Consider the following 25,024-nt stretch of genomic DNA (forward strand, 5'->3'; position numbering starts at 1 on the left):
TCAGTTTGAATCAGTCGGCCCATTCTCCTCTGACCTCTAGAATCAACAAGGCATTTTTGCCCACAGGACTGCCGCATACTGGATGTTTTTCCCTTTGCACACCATTCTTTGTAAACCCTAGAAATGGTTGTGCGTGAAAATCCCAGTAACTGAGCAGATTGTGAAATACTCAGACCGGCACCAACAACCATGCCACGCTCAAAATTGCTTAAATCACCTTTTTTTCCCATTCTGACATTCAGTTTGGAGTTCAGGAGATTGTCTTGACCAGGACCACACCCCTAAATGCATTGAAGCAACTGCCATGTGATTGGTTGATTAGATAATTGCATTAATGAGAAATTGAACAGGTGTTCCTAATAATCCTTTAGGTGAGTCTACATAAGTAAACGAATCAGATAAATATTCACCTAAACTAAGTTCAACTGCAATATTCCCAGTAAACAGACTGAAAAGTGGATGTTGATCCTTTTGTGGACTGTGTCTTCAATATTTAAATACTGTCCATAGTGTTTTGTATGCTGTGTATATTTAACTAACAATACATTTCCCATATGTTTTGTCTTACACCGAGTGTCGATGCTTAAAAGACTCACTCTGTCAGGACTGCTTCTTAGAATCTTGGTTCCTCTCACGTTTTCTCTGCTGTATTCAAGCTGCGGGGAACTGTGGCCCTCCCTAAATGTGCTTATTATGTTTTGAGAAGTTATCAAGATCTTCATAGTGTAAGCAAAACAAAACTATCACTGTGTCAACCTGAAATGGTGCATTAAACACTGCTCAAAAAAATTAAAGGAACGCTTATTAATCAGAGTATAGCATCAAGTAAACTAAACTTCTTGGATATTCATCTGATCAGTTAAGTAGGGGTTGTTAATCAGTTTCAGCTGCGTTGGTGTTAATGAAATTATCAACAGGTGCACTAGAGGGGCAACAATGAGACGACCCCCAAAACAGGAATGGTTTAACAGGTGGGGGCCACTGACATTTTTCCCTCCTCATCTTTTCTGATAGTTTTTTCACTAGTTTTGCATTTGGCTATGGTCAGTTTCACTACTGGTAGCATGAGGTGATACCTGGACCCTACAGAGGTTGCACAGGTAGTCCAACTCCTCCAGGATGGCGCATATTGATGTGTCATTGCCAAAAGTTTTGCTGTGTCTCCCAGCACAGTCTCAAGGGCATGGAGGAGATTCCATGAGACAAGCAGTTACTCTAGGAGAGATGAACAGGGCCATAGAAGGTCCTTAACCCATCAGCAGGATTGGTATCTGCTCCTTTGTGCAAGGAGGAAGAGGATGAACACTGCCAAAGCCCTACAAAATGACCTCCAGCAGGCCACTGGTGTGCATGTCTCTGACCAAACAATCAGAAACAGACTTCATGAGGGTGGCCTGAGGGCCCGACATCCTCTAGTGGGCCCTGTGCTCACTGCCCAGCACCGTGGAGCTCGATTGGCATTTGCCATAGAATACCAGAATTGGCAGGTCCGTCACTGGCACCCTGTGCCTTTCACAGATGACAGCAGGTTCACCCTGAGCACATGTGACAGAAGTGAAAAGGTCTGGAGAAGCTGCGGAGAACATTATGCTGCCTGTAACATTGTTCAGCATGACTGGTTTGGTGGGGGGTCAGTGATGGTCTGGGGAGGCATATCCATGGAGGGACACACAGACCCCTACAGGCTAGACAACGGCACCTTGACTGCCATTAGGTATCAGGATGAAATCCTTGGACCCATTGTCAGACCGTATGCTGGTGCAGTGAGTCCTGGGTTCCTCCTGGTGCACGACAATGCCCAGCCTCATGTGGCGAGAGTATGCAGGCAGTTCCTGGAACATGAAGGAATTGATACCATTGACGGGCCCCTACGTTTGCATGACCTAAATCCAATATAACACCTCTGGGACATTGTTTCGGTCCATCCGACGCCACCAGGTTGCACCTCAGACTGTCCAGGAGCTCAGTGATGCCCTGGTCCAGATCTGGGAGGAGATCCCCCAGGACACCATCCATCATCTCATTAGGAGGATACCCTGACATTGTTAGGCATGCATACAAGCACGTGGGGGCCATACAAACTACTGAGTACGATTTTGAGTTGCTGCAATGAATTTTCAGCAAAATGGACTAGCCTGCTGCATCATTTTTTCACTTAGATTTTCGGGGTGTCTTTGAATTCAGTCCTCTGTAGGTTGATAAGTTTCATTTCCATCAAACGATGTGGCATCCTTTCACTCTTAACACATCACCCAGTTCATATCAGTATAGATATCTAGCATGACTTTTTTTCCCATTGAGATCTGATGTGTTTCCAAAGTGTTCCTTTAATTTTTTTGAGAAGTGTATATAGCTCAGATGTATACAAGGAATGAAACAATGAGAGAAGAAATACTGGAAATGCAAATCTAAGCAATACAAGAACATAATAAAATATTAGGTCAGTGTGCAGATAGCATTAGCAGTGGTAAGTTCAAGATCAATTTATCTTCAGGTTGTGTGCAACTCATTTATTGTGGAAAGTGAAGAATAAGTGAAGAGCAAAAACACTATGAGGGTAGTCATTTCTTGTTTTATATATAAATTATTTATTGCATTGCAATAGTGTAAAGTAAAAATTTTCTTTTGAGAAAAAAAAACACTTAGAAAAGTGAAAAGCAATAACAAAAATGTACAGTCCTACAGCAGACCGTACTTTTTCATTTGACAGGTTATTCTCGGGTCAAAGTCTTCAATCTCACTAGAACAGACAAAAAAAGCACACAGTTAATGTTACATGCACCATTTAACCTTGCAGGTCTTTTCCTGCAACTCTTACCTTCTGCTGTGCTGAAGACCAGCAAGGAACAAGTTCTCTGCTTCCTGTGTGGACACACCTGTCAGCTGAGCTAGAGCACAGATGATGGACTAAACAAAACAAAAGAAAATACATTATGAAACACTGTTGTACTAAAATCATGTAAGGTTGTCATTGTATTTCAATAAAAGAACTAATAGGTCATTAAAAGCAAAAATAGTACAAGATACATTTATATGGGAACCTTTTGGATCTGTAGGGCAAACCATGAATGAGAAAGACATGAGACAATATATTACTCATCAAAATAAGGCATTTGTTATGTGTGTCGGTGTTTCCACTGGAGTTGTTTCTGCCTGTGGCTATCATCTGTCATAAATATCATCACTGACATAAAAAAGAATTTTGGTGAAACTGCATTAAATTAATTTTACAACATCTGTCGATTTAGAAGCTTTAAGTTAACTTTTGTGACATGGATACCATAAGGATAGAATATCCTACATCTGTATTTATAATAAATTTATATGCATCCTTTATCCATGATAAGCTCAGATACTTTAATAGAAAAAAAAAAAACTTTAACGCACATAACATATACACATGCATAGTAAAACAGAATGTGGACTTGCTTTAAATAATTATTCACTTAATTGTTGACTGATTTGGTTGTACTGAGATGCAGAGACTTATGCAGGGCTAAAATAAATAATAATAAAAGTTAATAATCAACATAAAGAATTGCATGGCAATTCATTAGTCAACACAGCTGACTCCAAAGTCATCAAGATTTCGATGTCGAATTTGACACGGCTGCACAAACATCAGTACTTCTATGCAGGAACTTCTATGCAAGAAAACTATACAGATTCAATAATATCACATATACCAGTACCTAACTCGATTTCGCACCGTGTGAAACAAGCAGATATAAATTAACATACCTTTGATCGTATAACTTGGGGATACACAGCGCAGATAGCTCATATCCCTAGGTGAGAGATCACCAACTACTTCTCTACCTAGACTGTGTAGCTGGTGTCGCGCATGCGTACGTAGATCGGACAGCCACAGTCAGGCAGTCAATATGCAAATCAAATAGTGACGTACATGGAAAACCAGTGTGCGCATGCGTCCGCAGATCGGGCCAGGACCGCAGATCGGACTAATGACAACAACCAGAAACAGCTGATCACATGGGAATGCCACACGTTGAGGGGGCGTGGCACACGGAAGGAGCGGACGATCGGGGCAGGACAGGGGTAATGTTGGGATAAGATCTTTATCGTTTTGGAAGCCATTAAGAAAAAAATGCTCTTCTTGTTTTACTCTGTTCATTTTGTGTTTAAATGCTAAAAAAAAACATATTTAGGTGTAATTTTGGGGGGCCGGGAAACAATTAATTGGTTTTCCATTATTTCTTATGGGAAAAATTCCATCAGAACTCGACTTTTTTAGGATTCGATCCGGAGTCCGGTACGGATTACGTTCGAAAACCGAGGTACCACTGTATTACAAATAATGCTGTGAACCCAACACAAATAAAAAATGTATAACGTTTTTAAAATCGACTTCATTGAAACGGCATTTAAGATTTACTTTTTCTTGTCTCCATCTAGTGGTCAGAAGCCTGCATATCCAAATAATTTAATTCCCATTCCCAATGTGGGGCTTCCTATAAATTTTCATATAAATTACATATGCATTAGGTGTCATACTTGCTTAGGACCTTAATTAGTTTATATTTCCCTCATTAAATATATACAAGTCCTGGTAAGCTTCTGTCCATCCCTGCTGCTGAATTTCTACTTGCTGTTATTGTTTCTCTTTGCCAATGTCCACGTTGGGCACAAGCTATCTTGGTTCTTGATATTGTTTCACTTTAGACATTGGGTGGGAAATCCACAAAGGGCCAGTGTCTATGCAAGTTTTTGAGATAACCTATGGGTCAGCTGTTCAAACCCAGGTGTGAGGACTCTTCAGCCAATCAGTCCTCTAATTAGTAATCTAATTAGGAAGTTGCAGTGAAAACCAAAATACCCAATGGCCCTTTCTGGATAAGCTTGCCCACTCCTGCTTTACACGTTTATTTTTATCAATCATGCTGCAATTCTTTGTAATGCTGTTAGTTAGCACTTGTTGTTTTGAAAACTCACATAACAAAGTGCTGACTGTCAGACCTGCTAATTGCCACATGAGGCCGGGCATTTTCGTGCACCAGGAGGAACCCAGGACCCACTGCACCAGCGTAGGGTCTGACAATGGGTCCATGGATTTCATCCCGATACCCAATGGCAGTCAAGGTGCTGTTGTCTAGCCTGTAGAGGTCTGTGTGTCCCTCCATGGATATGCCTCCTCTGACCATCACTGACCCACCACCAAACCAGTCATGCTGAACAATGTTACATGCAGCATAACGTTCTCCATGACTTTTCAGACCCTTTCACATCTGTCACATGTTCTCAATGTGAACCTGCTCTCATCTGTGAAAAGCACAGGGTGCCAGTGGTGGATCTGCGAATTCTGGTATTCTACAGCAAATGCCAATCGAGGTCCACAGTACCGGGCAGTGAGCACAGGGCTCACTAGAGGACGTCGGGCCCTCAGGCCACCCTCATGAAGTCTGTTTCTGATTGTTTGGTCAGAGACATTCACACCAGTGGCCTGCTGGAGGTCATTTTGTAGGGCTCTGGCAGTGCTCCTCCTGTTCCTCCTTGCACAAAGGAGCAGATACTGGCCCTGCTGATGGGTTACGGACCTTCTATGGCCCTGTCCCGCTCTCCTAGAGTAACTGCCTGTCTCCTGGAATCACCTCCATGGCCTTGAGACTGTTCTGGGAGACACAGCAAACCTTCTGGCAATTGGCATGTATTGATGCGCCATCCTTGAGGAGTTGGACTGTGCTGTGCAACCTCTTTAGGGTGTAGGTATCACCTCATGCTACCAGTAGTGACACTGACTGTAGCCAAATGCAAAACTAGTGAAAAAACAGTCAGAAAAGATGAGGAGGGAAAAATGTCAGTGGCCTCCACCTGTTAAACCATTCCTGTTTTGGGGGTCGTCTCATTGTTGCCCCTCTAGTGCACCTGTTGTTTTTTTCATTAACACCAAAGCAGCTGAAACCGATTAACAACCCCCTCTGCTACTTAACTGTCTACGTCAATATCCCAGAAGTTTAATTCACTTGATGCTATACTCTGATTAAAAAGTGTTCCTTTAATTTTTTTGAGCAGTGTATTTGACTGGGTAACGTTAAGTCACAATTGATACGGTAAATTAAAGATTAGTATAAAACACCATACAGCTGCAGTCCCCGTCATGTTTGTGTAGGATGATATAGTATAGACAAATATGCTGTAAGTAAAGTTACATGTTCAATGATTTGCATTATAATGATTTGTTTTATTTTTTTTAATTGTTGTGTCCTGCGAATAATGTTAAACTGCATTCGCTCCTGCAAGTAGTCCTCCAACTTGCAGAGAAAAATCTGTGGCTTGGTGGTGGGATTGGCACTCAAACCACCATAAAAAAACTTCACATAGCTACAAGACAGTGTGCAGGACTCTTTTCTGCTCTCTGTGGGAGTAGCTCTGCTACAGCTGTTCACAGGAATCTTGAACATACTATGAAGAGGATGCGGGAAAGTCCTCAGGAGCCTCATTCCCAGAAGAGTTGAAACTGCAGAACTGCAACATCTACATAAGTGCCCAATTTGTGAATTCTGACCACAGACCTGTTCAACTTAGGTTCAGTAGGCTACCCCCTACTAGGAGAATGAGGCTGGACCTGGCCAGAATCCAAGATCAGACTATTTCTGATGAGTTTGTAGGCAGTTTGCAGGAAGAACTTGCAGATTTCTGAGACTGCTGATCCTAATGTGATGTGGGACACATTCTGTGATAAAACCGTGAAGGATACTGATGGTTGTGTTGGTTTGCCAGTGTTTCCAAAAGGAAGTGTTTCATCTCACAGGGCATCCTGGTTATTACTGAGAAGAGTCACAGCACACAGCTTGATGGTAAATGCAGTCTGTAGCAAGAATAAAAGGATGGCTGCGAGGGCACTGAGGGCAGATAAGGAGATGTTTGTTAGAGAAATCTGTGAGCAAATGACATACTATTTGTGGTCTAGTGACCCACATCCTGCTCATAGAGGAACTGAAACATTATGCACCAAACCTGTTTCTCGGAGAGTAACAGTCAGGGCAAGTGAGAGAACAGTCCGTATGGATGACACCGCAGTTTTTTAAGGATTATCCTCTGACTAGGGTTGGATATCTCTGGGTCCATGGTTCTTGGGGCTGATCCTCTGATTGGCTGTGAAACATCCAATCTCACTGAGATTGCACAGGTGGTGAACCAGGTGGGGGTAGGGAAGGACACAGGGATCTGTGGTATCCAATGCGAGCTTCTTTAGTCTGGTCGTAAGGCTGTCATCCCAACCGAATGGATTTTGGATTTGTTGTCCCTATCTGGAAAAAGGAGGGCAATCACATAGATTGCAGCAACTACAGGGGTATAACACTGCTCATTGCTGGGCAAGGACTTCACTAGGGTTATCATCAACAGAGCCTGTGATCACTTGCTCACCTACCAGTGACCAGAGCAGTCTAGTTTTACACCTAGGAGGTCTATCATGGACTCCATCCTCCACTAAGATGTCTTATCGAGCACAAACATGAATATCAGCAATGTATCTTTGCAGCCTTTGTCGATTTCGTAACGTGACTCAGTTGATCATGGGATCCCTCAAAGTTGTTGGACTTGATGGCCAGCCTGTACACCAGTACTGTCAGTGCTGTGCAGAGTGAAGGCAGAACCTCTGCTTCTCAGTGGATTCTGGGGCTTGTCAGGGGTGTGTTCTTGTTCAATGTATGCATGGAATGGGTGCTGGGCAGAATTGTGGGGTCCAGTGGCTATGGGGCATCTGTTGGTGAAGAAAGATTTACTGATCTTAACTTTGCTGACAATGTGGTGATCGTTGCTGAATCAATGAATGCTCTGATTGGGGCTATCAAGAGACTGAGTGAAATGTCTGAGTGTTTGCATTTGTGAGTGTCCCAGATGAAAACCAAGATCCCAGCATTTGATGACCTCTTGAGTACAGCCTTCAACAGTGTGTCTGTCTGCAGAGGGTGTTGACCTCATCAAGAAGTATACTTACCTTGGCAGTGGCAATCATGTTTCTGGTGACTCTTCCTATGAAGTCAGTAGATGGATTAAGAGTACATGGGGGTCATAAGGTTCCTGGAAAGGGGTGTGTGCCACTCCAAACTTTATAAGAGGATGAAGGTCTAAGTCTTTAGAGTCCTGGTGCTCCCTGTCTTGCTGATTGGCTGCTAGACATGGACACTATCCAGTGACCTGAGATGAAGATTGCACTACGTTGTTACTTTGTCTCTTTGGAGAATCTTTGGATACCATTGGTTTGACTTTGTGTTGAACCAGTGATATCCCAGACTGTTCCAAATGAGGTACATTATCTGCATTGTGAGGGAGCGTCAGTTATGACACCATGGCAATGTGCTGCATTTCCCTGAGGGTGATCTTTCTCACAGGGACCTAAACAGCTAAACTAGGCCAAGTGGACGCCCATGTAAAACTTAGCTCACCAACTCGACGTGAGTTTCCTGAAGCCTTCTTAATGCTATGTCGTTCGTAAGTTCTATTTTTTAACACAGAAGTTACACATGACTTAGTTTTAAGAAGGTTTTGGGAAACTCACCCTGGGATCCTGAGGTGTTTTGTCCTGTGGTGGGCATGGCAACATGCTGTATCAGGGCATGTCCCTAAGCTGACCTGACAATGTTGTGAAGACATGTCAATTACAACATGTGCTTTCCAAAAAAAAAAACAATGTTGTTTTCCATGTTCTGCGATTTGTTTATGCACAGAGATAACAATCACAAATATCCAGCACATAATTATGTAAGCAGTACAACATCCATCTAGTGTCTGAAATGTATCATCTGCTGTCTGCCCTTATCCCTTTGTGAGTGTTCTATGTAGCAAACAATATATAGTGAGTGAGTGTGGGATTGAGCAATTGGACATTTCAAAGACACAGTATAACACACTAACAGCGCCACACAAGGCAGGCCAGTTACCTGCATAATTAAACAGGCCCTACGGTGTCACACTATATTACATTACATAGCATCAGTTTGTCAATTTTTGCAAGACTTTTGAAGGTGATTGAGGTATGAAGTAGGCAACTTTGGTATGTCGCGTTTACCTAATTTACATAAAGCTTTTATTTTATTTGGATCATCCCGACCCAGTGGTGTCTTCATTTTTTTCTTTGAAAACGTGTATGGTGCAATCCATGACATTGATAATGCAATTGCATTTGCTTTTGATAATGTTTATTGCCTCTTTCCCAAGTTAATTTGAAGTAATAGGAATCTTGCCACGAGTAAGAGATATTTCATAAGGATTTTCAGACAATGGAGAACTTCAGGGACAACAGCTTATGAAACGCAGCTGAAAGGATGTAAGGTAGGAAGGACAATGATGCAGAATCAGTTCCCAAAGCTGGTGGATTAGCCAGTGCAAATCCAAAGTTGACAGTCCAGCGAAAGTCAAAAGTTCAGACAGAATCCATGTCAGGAGGTGAAGGCAGTAGTTGGTGGGAAAAGTGGGCTCAGGAAATGGGGGGTGGCAATCGTGGGCTAGGCAATACATGGAATTGATAGACAGATTGGGCTCAGCCAAGTTGATAGGCAAGTTGGTTAGTTAACGGGCAAGTTAACTGGCAAGATGGAACTCAGAATCTGAAGGGCAAAACAAAGTCAGAAAAAACCAGGCAGAACAGAAATCACAAGGAAACAGCTCAAACTCTAGGAAAACCAAGAAGATCTCATGTCTGGCAGGTGTGTCAGATGTGTAGAAATAGAGAAGTCCATTAGTGATTTTGACCACAGCTGGAAATGGCTGTGGCTTCTAATGAGCACTGCTAGTAATCAAGGTGCAAGCAGGAAGGAGTGTTCCTGACTGGAGGGGCTTGCAAATTGGGATTCCCTGGAAGGTGTGGTTACAGAGACGTGGAGTGTCTGTATGATGTCAGGAGTTCTTCAGGCTGGTCTGTAACAGTATCTGACCAATCTGCAGAATTGTTGCCGAAACTGGGAAACAAACTGTGGCCCCCAGTCGGAGATGACATCTAATGGCAGCCCATGGAACTTAAACACACAGTCGATGAGTAGCTGCACCATCTACTTTGCCAAGGGCAATTTGGGAACTGGAATGAAATGAGCAGCTTTCGAAAAAGCACCAATGATTGTGAGAATATTGGCAAATCCCCATCATGAAATCTAAAACCATATGGGACGTGGGACGGCAAGGAATGAGAAGGGGATGTAATAGGCCAGAAGGAGCCTGAATGCGATTCGTGTTCTGAGTGCAGGTGTGGTAAGAGGCCAAAAAACTGCAGATATCACAAAGCAGGGAAGACCTGGTATATACACTCACCTAAAGGATTATTAGGAACACCATACTAATACGGTGTTTGACCCCCTTTCGCCTTCAGAACTGCCTTAATTCTACGTGGCATTGATTCAACAAGGTGCTGAAAGCATTCTTTAGAAATGTTGGCCCATATTGATAGGATAGCATCTTGCAGTTGATGCAGATTTGTGGGATGCACATCCAGGGCACGAAGCTCCCGTTCCACCACATCCCAAAGATGCTCTATTGGGTTGAGATCTGGTGACTGTGGGGGCCATTTTAGTACAGTGAACTCATTGTCATGTTCAAGAAACCAATTTGAAATGATTCGAGCTTTGTGACATGGTGCATTATCCTGCTGGAAGTAGCCATCAGAGGATGGGTACATGGTGGTCATAAAGGGATGGACATGGTCAGAAACAATGCTCAGGTAGGCCGTGGCATTTAAACGATGCCCAATTCGCACTAAGGGGCCTAAAGTGTGCCAAGAAAACATCCCCCACACCATTATACCACAACCACCAGCCTGCACAGTGGTAACAAGGCATGATGGATCCATGTTCTCATTCTGTTTACGCCAAATTCTGACTCTACCATTTGAATGTCTCAACAGAAATCGAGACTCATCAGACCAGGCAACATTTTTCCAGTCTTCAACTGTCCAATTTTGGTGAGCTTGTGCAAATTGTAGCCTCTTTTTCCTATTTGTAGTGGAGATGAGTGGTACCCGGTGGGGTCTTCTGCTGTTGTAGCCCATCCGCCTCAAGGTTGTGCGTGTTGTGGCTTCACAAATGCTTTGCTGCATACCTCGGTTGTAACGAGTGGTTATTTCAGTCAAAGTTGCTCTTCTATCAGCTTGAATCAATTGGCCCATTCTCCTCTGACCTCTAGCATCAACAAGGCATTTTCGCCCACAGGACTGCCGCATACTGGATGTTTTTCCCTTTGCACACCATTCTTTGTAAACCCTAGAAATGGTTGTGCGTGAAAATCCCAGTAACTGAGCAGATTGTGAAATACTCAGACCGGCCCGTCTGGCACCAACAGCCATGCCACGCTCAAAATTGCTTAAATCACCTTTCTTTCCCATTCTGACATTCAGTTTGGAGTTCAGGAGATTGTCTTGACCAGGACCACACCCCTAAATGCATTGAAGCAACTGCCATGTGATTGGTTGATTAGATAATTGCATTAATGAGAAATTGAACAGGTGTTCCTAATCCTTTAGGTGAGTGTATGTGTATATATATATATATATATATATATATATATATAACTTATAAGGAGAATAAAAAGAGCAAGAATCACTGACTCGAGTGTCTGAGTCATAAAGCAGTCCTGATCACCCACCCTTTTGCAAATAGCGCTATTCATATGATAATGATACAGTAATCTGACAGTTGTTATTGTGTCAAGGAAACAAGTGAAAACACCCAATTTTATTCACATAAACAAGAACACATGTCTGAGTTCTGTTTACTCTGACTGAGCGTCATCCCAACTGCCTGGAAAATAGGACTTGCCCCTATCTGGAAAGGGAAGGGTGATTGTCTTGATTGCAGCTACTACAGGGGGAAAACATTGCTCTCAGTGGTGTTTGTTATAGCTCATACCATGTTCAGTGCTTTCACGAGGCAAGGTCATGGGGTCCAATGGCTGTGAGTCGTCTTTTAGTGATGGAAGATTCATTGATCTTGACTTTGCTGATGATCTTCATGGAGTCAACTGAGGCTCTGATTGGGGCTCTCAAGTGACTGAGTGAGGAGTCTGAGTTACGGCTGGGCAATATCATATTGATATATCACGCATGTGCAATAATCACCAGGGCTTCAGATGACAGGCGAAGCATTTGGCCAGACGTGAGCTTTTTTGGTACTATACAGACATTAATTTATGCCCACAATTTGGTACGCAGATTAGTAGTGCGGCTAAAATATTAATGAAATGCATTTTGAGACACCCATAAGTCAGTAATCTGTATAAACATGCTTATCTTTATGTTTATTAAATGCTGTTAGCGGACCACACCACATAATACTGTTCTCAAGTACTATGGTTTGGTATATAGTGGTACCTCAGTTCTCGAACTCACTAGAACTCGAATTTCTTGAAAGTCGAACAAACAAGTTTGACCTAGAACTTGATCTGAATATCAGAAGTCGAACCGTGAATGCGCCAGGAAATGAGTCATACTACAATACAATTCTTACTTGAACAGACTGGACGATTAACCAAATAAAGCAGCACAACATTACAGTAACTAACAATAAATAAACCACTAACTGACATGTACTACAGTATTAGAGCATTTATGTCATTTATTTAAACTTTATTTTACCAGGTAAATTAACTGAAAACCAGTTCTCACTGCTTTACGTGATATTCGGGAGAAATAGCAGATTATGCATCGGAACTGCCTGGGATACAAACATCATGCATGTAACTAAACTGTTCAGCCAATAAGGGCAAAGGTGTGTCATCACAGAGGCGGTTCCAGTTTGTGCAGCCGGGTGAGCGGTTGCAATGCATCTAACCGTAATGCATTGCGTCAGGATCAGAATGCATTGCTTTAAGCCAGCGCTGTAAGCAAGTCAAACGCACCCAATGACCGGACTGGGGAAACAAACTGAAACGCGGACTTAATACAGAAGACTAATGACAACAACCAGAAACAGCTGATCACATGGGGATCCCACACGTGGTTAACGATCGGAGCAGGACAGGGGTAATGTTGGGATAAGATCTTTATCGTTTTGGAAGCCATTAAGAAAAAAAATGCTCTTCTTGTTTTATCCTGTTCATTTTGTGTTTGAATGCTAAAAAAAAGAAAAAACATATTTAGGTGTAATATTGGGGGGCTGGGAACCAATTAATTGGTTTTCCATTATTTCTTATGGGAAAAATTCGATCAGAACTCAAACTTTTTAGGATTCGATCCGGAGTCCAGAACAGATTAAGTTAGAGAACCAAGGTAACACTGTACTTCAGTGCAATGTGCACTGAAGTGGCGGTGAAGAAAGAAATGACCAGCTACGACATTTTTTAAAATAGATCTTGTGGATGAGCAAAGTAAAAAGACGTCTGTGGTGTGGCGGTACTTTTTGCAGTTTAGAGTCCTACACATTTATTAAGCAAAAGTATAAGCCAAATTTATACTGATCACTAACTTTTTAGTGATCAGTATAAATTTTATTTTAGCCATACTACAAAACTGTTTGCCAAATAGTGGGCGTAAATAAACATCCGTATAGTACCAAAAAGCTTGCGTCTGGCCAAATATCTTACCTGTCATCTGAAGCCATGGTGATTATTGCACATGCATGATATATCATATGATATCATTCAGCCCTAGTCTGAGTGTCTAGGTTTGTGAGTGTCCTAGATAAAAGCCAAGATCCAGGCCTTTAATGGCCGCCATCAGCAGTGTGTCTGTCTGTGGAGAGAAAGTCGACCTCATTGAGAGGTTCACTTACCTTGGCAGCAACATTCATGTCTTTGGTGACTCTTCCTATGAAGTCAGCAGATGGTTTGGGCATAGGGCATAGGGGTCATGAGGTCACTGGAAAAGGGTGTGTGGCACTCCCAATATCTTTGTAAGAGGATGAAGGTCCAAGTCTTGGAGTCCACGTGCTGTACCAGTGCATGATCTCCAACTTGACCTGAACTGACCTTTTCAGAGCAATGTACTAAGTTTTGCTTATATTTTGATCAGACTGCACTACTACTTTTCAGTCTGCACTCTCTCCCCTCCATTATTGTCTTCCTGTCACATCAGTACAAGCAGGCTGAGCACAAATACCCACTGTGAAGAACACCAGGTATTTAACGTTTATTTTATTTTATTCTACTTTCCGAAAAACAAATGATTCTTAAAATATTTGTATGAAATATAAATTTGTAAAAAACCTACTATTGGTGCTTATATATTTTGAGTATAGTGCGTTTTTTTTTAGAGATGACAGAATGTATTACAAGCGATGTTTGCCATTCAGCACACTTTTTTAGATTCAACTTTCATTGCATGAAATACAAACACTCAGACAAAGAAATGCATTTTGACATTAAGGTGTAGAGGAGTAAAATGGTGTAACGGTGTTAGAAAGAGCAGTATTATTACATCCTGCCCATCATGTCCACCTGACCCTCTTGTTTCCTCCATAACATGACCCTGCTGAGCCATGCCTTTTGTTTGTTTCCCCTCATCAGTCTTTGTATTTAATAGGGGTGTGCAAAGCAGCTGGTATTTGTATCTGTATTTGTATTTGTTGAGGGGGGAAAAGTATTTGTATTTGTATTCGAGTAAAATTCAAAATAGGCGTAAAAATCCAGTTTTTTTGCGTTGCACTTCTAATTTACTTTACAGTGTAAGTATTCTTTAATTATATCCATTATAATAATTATGGATATGCAGTAGACAGAGTAACTTAAACGTACCATATAACTCTTACAAGTGCATACAATTTGACACAACTACACAAGCATTGTTTTAACCTTTTTAACCAAACGTTAACGTTACTCTGTCAACAGCCTATTGTCTAAATTACCGAGCTAACAGAGCTACGTAAACAGAGCGAACATGAGAGCACCTGACTGCAGACGTCAATAATGCAGCGTAATGGAATAATCTCCCGATCAAACTCCGCTTCCCGAAAGTTATAAACTGCCTCCGGAACCCAGTTAAGGTACAAAAATAGTGATACAGTTAAGTCTTTTTTTCGCTCAGCCGAGCCTTCTCTGTTGCTGTGTGGAGCAGCCTGTGTCAGTCACCTCTTTTACTCCCCCCCCGACTCCTGAACTCACTCACTCACTCATCCGGGCATGCACTGCGGTCTCAAGAGGAAACGCAGCTTTTTGATATAAAGTTTTTCTTGTTCCCGAATACAAATATTTTTTAAAGTATTTGTTCGAAATAAGTATTCGTAAAAAACACATTATTTGTGCCTTTCCGAATACCGTATTCGGGTTCGGCTCCACCCCTAGTATTTAAGTACCTGTTTGTCATTGAGGGTAATTGACGTATTGACGTCACTCCCCCTGTCTGCCTGTGGCCTATCCTATACTAGCTTTCTTGTTTTGACTCCTTGCGATCTTGTTTATTTCCTTGCTCCCATTCAGTTATTAAACCATTTTTTTTTTGTAAGGCCCACCTTTAAGTTCTTCATCCCACATGCACACAATGACTGGACTCCCAAAAAAACCCCAACCACCTACACCTCTGGGTTCCATGCCTCCCTGCATCCAGCAGACTGGATACCCCAAGCGCCTTGAATCTGAGAACCAAAGGGGTTACCAGCACTGCTGGAGCCACCCTGCCTTCAAGCAAAGGATTTCTTCTCCCAACTGAATACCCACCTGGAGTGGAGGAGTAATCCCATGGTCTTCAGGAGCCCCAAGGCTGAGGCTCTCTTCCAGGTTGCAGGAAAGGTGCTAGCAAGACTTACCCAGGATGCAGATCTTCAGAAGGCAGAGAGGGTTCAGTGTTTACTGGTCGACATACAGAGAATAGCCACAGCATGAAGCCACTCAGCCCGCCACCTCTGTGCAGTGTGAAACCGCCCAGTCCACCGCCTTACAGCATGAAGCCGCTAAGCCTGCTGCTTCCCCAAAGTTAGCCACAGCTCGACCCGCTGACTTCCCACAGCTAGTCTAAGCTCTGCCCATTGTCTAGCCACAGGAGGAAGAAGCAGAGGAGAGCATGGGTGGTCATGAGGTCTCTGGAAAGGGGTATGTGGTGCTCCTGATATCTTTGTAAGAGGACGAAGGTCCAAGTCTTTAGAGTCCTGGTGCTCCCTGTTTTGCTGTATGCCTGCTAGACATGGATGCTATATAGTGACCTGAGATGAAGACAGGACTCCTTTGGTACTGTGTCTCTTCAGAGAATCCTTGAGTACCACTGGTTTGACTTTGTGTTGAACAAGCGGTTGCTTAAGGAGTCCCAAATGAGGCACATTACTCGCATCGTGAGGGAGCGTCAGTTACGTCAGTACAGCTATGTGGTGTGATTCCCTGTAGGTGATCTGGCTTGAAAGATTTTCATTGCTGATGATCCAAGGGGATGCCCATTTAACACCTGGCTGCGGCACATTTCCGGAGGGTGGGACTGAACCGTGTGTTGGCCTGGGGGGTTGCCAATTGAGTTCCTGAAGTGTTTCGTTGTGTGGTGGGTGCAGGCAGGGGCATTACTAAAGATATTGGGCCCCATGTATGCATATCAGAGCATGTGAGCGGAGTGGAGCGGTGAGAATTTCCGCACCTCGCTCACTAGGCTGTTGGCTCCGCCCACTCCTCCGCTCTAATTTGCACTAAGCCGCTCCGCTCCACTAAAATTTCCTCCCGCTCCAGTGAAATCGCTCCACGCTCGCTCCAATTTAAAAGAGGGACAAATAATCTGCATGCCTAACAAATGTCACTTTAAACCAAAGCCTTATATCAGGGGTATTCAACTAAAATTTAAAGAGGTCCAGTTAGAGAAAAATTCTTGAAGCAAAGGTCCGGAAGATCATAATGTCTAACTATTTAATAGTGTGATATACTGTATACTCAGCAAAAAAAGAAACGTCCCTTTTTCAGGACTGTGTATTTCAACAATAATGTTGTAAAAATCCAAATAACTTTACAGATCTTCATTGTAAAGGGTTTAAACAATGTTTTCCATGCATGTTCAATTAACCATAATCAATTAATTAACATGCACCTGTGGAATGGTCGTTAAGACCTTAACAGCTTACAGAAAGTAGGCATTTAAGGTCACAGTTCTAAAAACGCAGGACACTAAAGAGACTTGTCTACCGACTGTGAAAAACACCCAAAGAAAGATGCCCAGGGTCCCTGCTCATCTGCGTGAACGTGCATTAGGCATGTTGCAGGGAGGCATGAGGACTGCTGATGTGGCTAGGGCAATAAATTGCCATGTCCGCACTGTGAGACACCTAAGACAGCGCTACAGGGAGGCAGGAAGGACAGCTGATCATCCTCGCAGTGGAAGACCATGTGTAACAACACCTGCACAGGATCGGTACATCCGAATATCACACCTGCGTGACAGGTACAGGATGGCCACAACAACTGCCTGAGTCACACCAGGAACACACAATCCCTCCATCAGTGCTCAGACTGTCCACAGTAGGCTGAGAGAGGCTGGACTGAGGGCTTGTGTGTTCCTGGTGTGACTCGGGCAGTTGTTGTGGCCATCCTGTACCTGTCACGTAGGTGTGATATTCGGATGTGCATGTTAATTAATTGATTATGGTTAATTGAACATGCATGGAAAACATTGTTTAAACCCTTTACAATGAAGATCTGTAAAGTTATTTGGATTTTTACAACATTATTGTTGAAATACACAGTCCTGAAAAAGGGACGTTTCTTTTTTTGCTGAGTATATATTTAAGTAGCCTATTAGTTGCATCAACATTGTATGTAATCAGTACCTGACTGTCAATCAAATTAATTCAGTACAATTCAAAAACGTTTTGACATTATTTATTGTCACGTGACATAGAACTTCGGCCAGCTGGCTGGAGTGAGATTTTCAGTTCGAGATGTCTGCACACATGTAACAGCTTCTTACCTTGTAAATAGTCTGCTTTTGTATTTAACCGTGTAAATACACCTTTGACGTAGTTAATTTTAGGTTTTATAATGGAATAAAATAGATTTGCCATAAGATTTCTGTCACGATCGGTGGTGCAGGCGAGCAGGCAAGCAGACGAGCTGACCAAGGAAGCAGGGTAAACGTGACTTTATTGCACGCAGACAGGACCGGGGAAAACACGACAGCAACGTCAATGACCGAACTGGGGATACAAACGGAAACGCGGACTAAATACACGGAACTAATGACAACAAATCAAAACAGCTGTAAAACACTGGGATTCCACATGAGGTTAACGAGGGGGCGTGGCACACATTAGGATCGGACGGAGCGGGATATGACAGAACCCCCCCCCAAAGGCGCGCACACCGGGCGCGACCGAGAGGAGGCGACGAACGAGACGAAACCGGGGAACAGGACCTGAAAGACAAAAACATCAACGAGAAACAGGAAACAAGACAGAGACACAGAACAGGAACAAGAACAGGAACCAAGACAAAACCCCACAAAGGACAGGGAACGCAGACAGACAGACAAAGAAGGGAGACACAGAGGGCACGGAAGGAACACCGGACGACGACACAAAGGGGCTGGGAGGGAACACAGGAACCACAGGAGGAACGGAGGGACAAGGAGCAACAACAGGCGGGACGGAGGGAAAGGGAGGAGGAGCCAGGGGAGCCCGAGAGAGCCCCGGCGGGCGACGGGCAGCGGCCGCAGGGACCGCAGGCGACAGGGAGGAGGGAGCAGGAGGGAACCACACAGGGGCTGAGGGAACGGGACGAGGGAGAGACAGAGGGGACACGGAGGGAGCAGGAGGGAACACCAGCGGAGGAGGGTAGGAGGGGGAAGCCGCGGCAGGCGACGGCGCAGCCGGAGTCGGCGAAGGCGCCGTCCGACGCCCCGCCAAAGCAGGGGGGTCCGGAGGCGACCGACACGGAGCCGGAGACGACGCCGAGGACCGGCACCGAGGCCCCGGGGGGGGACCCGGAGGGGACTGCCGACCCAAAGCCGGAGGACCCGCAGGCAGCCACCGAGCAACAGCTAGGGGCCGAACGGGCAAGCCAGGGGGCAGGGCGGGCGGGACCCGGGCCCGACGCAGGTGTCCCCGCCCTTTCCGGGAGACTGATATGCGGGGACCTGGCCGGGATCTGTCACACTGGGGCTTCCTCGGGGGCGTCTCCCTGTCCGCGTTTTTTCCGCTTCTTCTTTGGACGTCTTCCTGCAGCGGGCAGCGGCGAATGGGATACCTCCGGCAGCTCGGAAACCGGACCAAAAGGCAGTCCGCTGGCGAGGGCTGCCCTCCGCATATTGGTTTCTGCCACCCCTCGTCTCAGCTGCTGCAAGGCTTCGCGCACCTTTCCTGCGAGGTGCGCGTCTCCGGGGAGAGACGCCTCCAACATGTCCCTGCTCCGGCTAGCCGTAGCCAGGAGCAGGGGATCGTGCCGGACTTCGGGCTGACGAAGCCAGTACAGAACCTCGTCCACGAGGGCAAGGTATTCAGCTTCGTCCGGCTCCGGTCTTTCGTTTGAGAGTTCTGTCATTCTGTCACGATCGGTGGTGCAGGCGAGCAGGCAAGCAGACGAGCTGACCAAGGAAGCAGGGTAAACGTGACTTTATTGCACGCAGACAGGACCGGGGAAAACACGACAGCAACGTCAATGACCGAACTGGGGATACAAACGGAAACGCGGACTAAATACACGGAACTAATGACAACAAATCAAAACAGCTGTAAAACACTGGGATTCCACATGAGGTTAACGAGGGGGCGTGGCACACATTAGGATCGGACGGAGCGGGATATGACATTTCCAGCATGAGTCTGAAAGCGTGAGTGTCATGCCAGATGCTTGAGATTTGGCAACCCTGAAAACGTACAATTTTTGTTTCACATGAGTTTATTTATATAACAGATAACATTACTTTATACATATGTTAAAATGCAGAAACTTCAACGAACATGAAATCAACAATAAACTACGTCTATTTATCCAACGTGTTATATAATACATATTGTATTTGAAAACTTTTCAGCTTTACGATTTCAGGAGAGCGCAGCCACTCTGTTAGGAACATTACGCTTTTTGTTTGCGGGTGTCAGCTTCGCTGCTGCTATTTATTAACACTAATGGCACATTAGCGCAGACAAAGGCTGCATACGCCGAACTATACGTCTTGCTTGGCGGTCAAAGGCGTTTGACGTTCATTGGCTTGGGAAACGGCGGTTCTACTGCTAAACCTCTACCGAAAAGACTACAAACGCTGCGCCGGTTAAAATAAAAGCGCCCCGTCAGGCTTTAAATAATAACTAAATGTTTTGGCTGTTGGTCCGGGTCCGTATGGGACAGCTTCTGGGTCCGGTCCCGGACCGCGGTCCGCCTGTTAGTGACCTCTGCCTTATATCATAAAGAAATATGAGCAACGGCAACATTGCTACTCAGAAAATATTTATTTTTAAGCAACATATATAGGCAACAACGGACACGTTTGGCAATGGCATTCCACACAAAAATAGGCTTAAAAATAAAGGAATCAATGGTCTTAATAGTCTAAAGAATATACAGGCTAAGCATCTACGTTTTAAATTCTTCAATTTTTTCTGTTGATGCTGCTGCTGCGTCTCTATAAAATTAAATTTCAATAGCAGCGTTGCGTGAAATTTTAAAAATCCTATTAGACCTACTTTGAATGACAAAACAAATTTATTTGATTACCAATATTTACCAATATAGGCTTTTATACTTTAATTTATAGACTTGATATACTACAACCATATAAAACTTGCTAAGCAGTACATGAGCCAGGAAGTCGGGTGAACAAGGGGTTTAATTAGGAAAAACAGCAAGGAACACAAAAACCACAAAAGGACGAACATCAGACTTCAATGACTAGGGAAAACATACCTAATGCAGACGTAAATACAAAAGACTAATAACAGCAAGAAGGAACAGCTGGTAAACACGGGGATTCCACACGAGGTTAACGAGGGGACGTGGCACACGGGAGGACTGGACGAGTGGTTCACACATGCACAGAACAATTTGTCATTCTCAAGCCTCGCCACTCTTAGGACCCCAAATATATGAAAGAGAATAAAATAAAGGAATAAAATGATTATGTAATGATATTGCTTCAATACTATTTGAATTGTGATGTAAATGTATCCAAAATTAATAGTGCAATAGATAATGCAATATGTCATATGGTGTGGGACATGGACCAGGGAAGCAGGTGGAGGAGATGCAGGATCGGGCAAAGAGCACTTTAATTGGGAGACGGAGAGGCATACAAGGTAGACAGGTCTTCACTATAAGACGTCAATGACAGGACTGGGGAAACAAACTCTGACTCGGACTTAAATACACAGGACTAGTGAAAAGCAACTCAAAACAGCTGACAGCAGGGATTCCACACGAGGTTAACGAGGGGGCTTGGCACACAGGAGGATTGGACGAACAGGGTGTGACAGAACAGGGGAGAACAAGGGGAGCGAAGGGACCAGACTGGGGACACGAGACCTGGAAAACAAAAGCAAAAACATCAACGAGGCACGACACACAGAACAGGGACAACAACCACTGACAAACCACGGGGAACACAGACAGGCACAGGGGCACCAAGAAAGGAGACACAGGGGGAACACCCATGGGAGGAACGAAGGGACCAGGAGTGAACAAACGAGAAACAGAGGGATGAAGAGCAGACACAGGGGGCACAAGACCAGGAGACAGGAAGGCAAAGGGCGGGAGAAAACGGGGAGCCCGAGGGAACCCCAGTGGACGAGGGGCGGAAGCAGCAGGGGTGGCAGGCGAACGTGAGGCCAGAGGGACCCTCGGCGAGCGTGAGGGAGGAGCAGGAGGGAATGTCGGAGGGGGTGAATAGGAAGGCAGAAGGACCAACGTAGAGGACAAGGAGGAAGGTGAAGGGGACATCAGCAAAGGGGAGGAGGGAGCAGAAGCTGCAGCAGGCAAAGGCTTATGGTGCGTTCGTTTTTCTCTCGGAACTCAGAAATTCCGAGTTGAGTGACATCACGTCCGACAATCTCCCGTTCGAGCTACACACATCTCGGAACAAACATGGCTGCCTCCATGAACACGTTGCTGTGTGTTGTTGCTTTATATTTTAGCAGATTTGGAGTTTTCCAAATGGAGAAAATGGAGAAATGGAGATTTTATCGAGAGACAAACAAGAAACACGAACCAGTCAAACCACATTAAAAGCTTTATAAAATATTTTAGTACATTCATAGCGATATTCTTTTTCCGATCGGTAAACAAACCAGAAACAAACCAAGTCGCCATGTTGAAATTACGTCACAGGGGCAACTCGGGCAACAAATCTGGTCCGACTTCAACGTCATAAAAGGGGCGTGTTTCCGACGGGAAGTGACGTTTTTCGTGACGTTTTCATCCGAGTTCCGACTTGGAGAGAAATAATTGAACGCACCATTATCCACAGCCGGGCAAGGCGCAGGCGACCGACGAGTCGGAGCCGGGGGACCCACAGGCAGCCGACAAGGAGTTGGAGGCGGGACCGCAGCCGGCCGACGAGGCGCCACAGGAAGAAATGAAGGTGACCCCCAAGCCGAACCCAGGGGGCCCGCAAGTGATCACCGAGCTGAAGCCAGAGGACCTGCAGGCGACCGCCGAGCCGGACCCAGGGGAACCGAAGGCCAGCCAGGGGGCATTGTAGGTGGGACCCAACCCCGGCACAGGTGTCCTCTCCCTTTCCAGGAGATGGAGAAGCGGGGACCTGGTCTGGATCTGCCATGCCGGGGAGGTGGTGGAGTAGGAATCACAGGGAATGTCAAGGTAATCCCCGAGGGGTCCCATTAAAGCTCCTCCTCCATCTCCACTAAGGGAGTGATGGTCTGTCAGTTGGGGACCTCCTCGGGGACAGGGGCATGGGAGTAGAGTCCAGGGGATCAGGGGCAGGGACTGGAACAGGTGGTTTCTCAGCCCTGGCACAGGGACCACGGGGGACACAGCAGGAACGGGTGGCGCAGGGACCTCAGGGGGCACAGCAGGAACGGGTGGCGCAGGGACCTCAGGGGGCACAGCAGGAACAGGTGGCAAAGGGACCTCAGGGGGCGCAGCAGGAACCGCCGGCACAGGGACCTCAGGGGGCAGAGTTGGGGTTCGCACCTCAGCAGTGGGTGCTGTCCGTTTAAGGAACTTGGGATGGTATCCCTATATGTTTTTCTCCTACGTCACCAGAGGGGCTCCGAAGTACTATTAATATACTGTGAATGTGTTTTTGTTTCTATTTGACCAATTTAGAAATTATTGTTGAAATAGTTTTGTAATGGATTTACTGACCTATTGTCATGTGGGTTACACAGGGCCATTAGAGCACAAAGCATTCATTATTGAAGTACGGATTTTTTGAGACGGAGCTTATATGAGCGAAATAACCATGTGATATCGTGGTTGATATCGTAATAGTCCGACAACGGTGTTGAGGTATTTTATCGTGATATTGTGATATTACCTTTATCGTTTCATCCCTAGTCTCAACTATTAAGCATGGTGGTGGAACAATCATGCTTTGGGCTTGTGTTGCAGCCAATGGCACAGGGAAAATGTCATTGGTAGAGGGAAGAATTGATTCGAAAAAATACCAGCAAATTCTGGCAGCAAACATGACATCGTCTGTAAAAAAGTTAAAAAGAGGATGGGTCCTACAACATAATGATTTGAACCACACCTCAAAATCTACAATGGAATACCTCAAGAGGCTGCAAGCCCTCACAATCCCCTGACTAAGTGTCATTGAAAATCTGTGGATAGATCTCAAAAGAGCAGTGCATGCAAGATGGCCCAAGAATCTTGCAGAATTAGAAAATTTTAAGTACTGACCATGTCGGGTGCCTGAACTTTTGCTTCAGGCCCTTTTCATTTTTTTGGTATTTTGTATCTGTGTTTGATGGAAATAAAAATGTAATCTTGCTGAATATATTAAAGAAATGTGTCACCTTTAACTTTATGCCTTTGCTGATCAGTTCATTTGCTCAGGGTGCTCAAACTTTTGAATGCCACTGTATATCAATAAAAATGCTATTTGCGTTTTTGTTACATGAATTTTCACATGAAAACAGTAAAATTTCAAACAGTAAAGGCAAACTTCAAATTAAAAAAATCAAAAATAAAATAAAATGACTGACACAAAGAAGTTCTATCAAAATTAAATAAACTAATATCCACTGTAGATACAACAGTTTCTGTTTCAATTAAAGCCTGGGGAAAAAAGATTTATCAACTAAAACAAACACTGAATTATGGACCCAAAAATGTAAAACATCTTCAATATGAGTAAGGACACCTACCTGTAACTAATACAATAAAAGGTAATTCACAGAGCACACATTACCCACCACGAGATGTATAAAATGGGCTTTATAGAAATGGACACATGTTCACAGTGCACATTACGCACCTCACATACCTACTTCCACTCCCTCTTGCTTTGCCCACCAATTCAAAGTTTCTGGAAAGAAATCACTAACAGAATGTCCGCTATATTATGCTGCAGCATTCCACTATCTCCTTCCATCCGTCTCCTTGGAGATCTCACAAACATAAACCTACCAATCGAAAATGCAGAATCGATACTGAACACCTTAACTATCGCCAAGAAAACAATCCTGTTAAACTGGAAAAACAGACACACAGTAAATTTCACGCAATGCACATCATTGGAACATATTGCCCTTTAGCACCAAACCCAATTCTCCAAAAAATTTTGGGGCTTATTCACCACTGCACTAAACTTGCCCATAAACTCCACTGAATGACACACAAATAAACTCTCTCTCTCTCTCTCTCTCTCTCCCTCTCTCTCTCATACACACATACACACACAGGTTTGTAATTACATCTTTCTGGGGACTCCCCATTCGTTGTTATGGGGAAAACACTAATCCCTGCTTAGATTTCTAATAATAAGGGCAAAAACAAAAGCGATACTGAAGCTAATGCTCCTTTAAAGTAAATACCATGGATACTTAAGTACTTCCACAAATCAATCACTCATGTAAGGTGGGGAAGTAATGACCCAAATGCAGCTTCGTTCCAGGAAAAACCCCCATAGGGGACTTTATTTCAAAGAGAGAACAGGATCAGGGGCACTGACAAGCAACAATGACTGGACTGGGGAACACAGGACTGGGAAGCACTTAAATACATG

The 25,024-nt window shown here is 44.4% G+C and overlaps 1 long non-coding RNA gene across 1 annotated transcript; it reads right to left on the reverse strand.

Moving 5' to 3' along the window:
• Nucleotides 1-2,574: 2,574 nt before the first annotated feature.
• Nucleotides 2,575-3,833, reverse strand: LOC111836489 (uncharacterized). The gene is made up of 3 exons (XR_011989736.1): nt 3,742-3,833; nt 2,819-2,907; nt 2,575-2,740 (listed from the first exon to the last, which is right to left on the reverse strand). It is a non-coding gene; the product is annotated as an uncharacterized lncRNA (long non-coding RNA).
• Between the last annotated feature and the right edge of the window lie 21,191 nt (nt 3,834-25,024).

This window comes from Paramormyrops kingsleyae, chromosome 3, assembly GCF_048594095.1.
Source record: "Paramormyrops kingsleyae isolate MSU_618 chromosome 3, PKINGS_0.4, whole genome shotgun sequence".
Classification (NCBI taxonomy): Eukaryota; Metazoa; Chordata; class Actinopteri; order Osteoglossiformes; family Mormyridae; genus Paramormyrops; species Paramormyrops kingsleyae.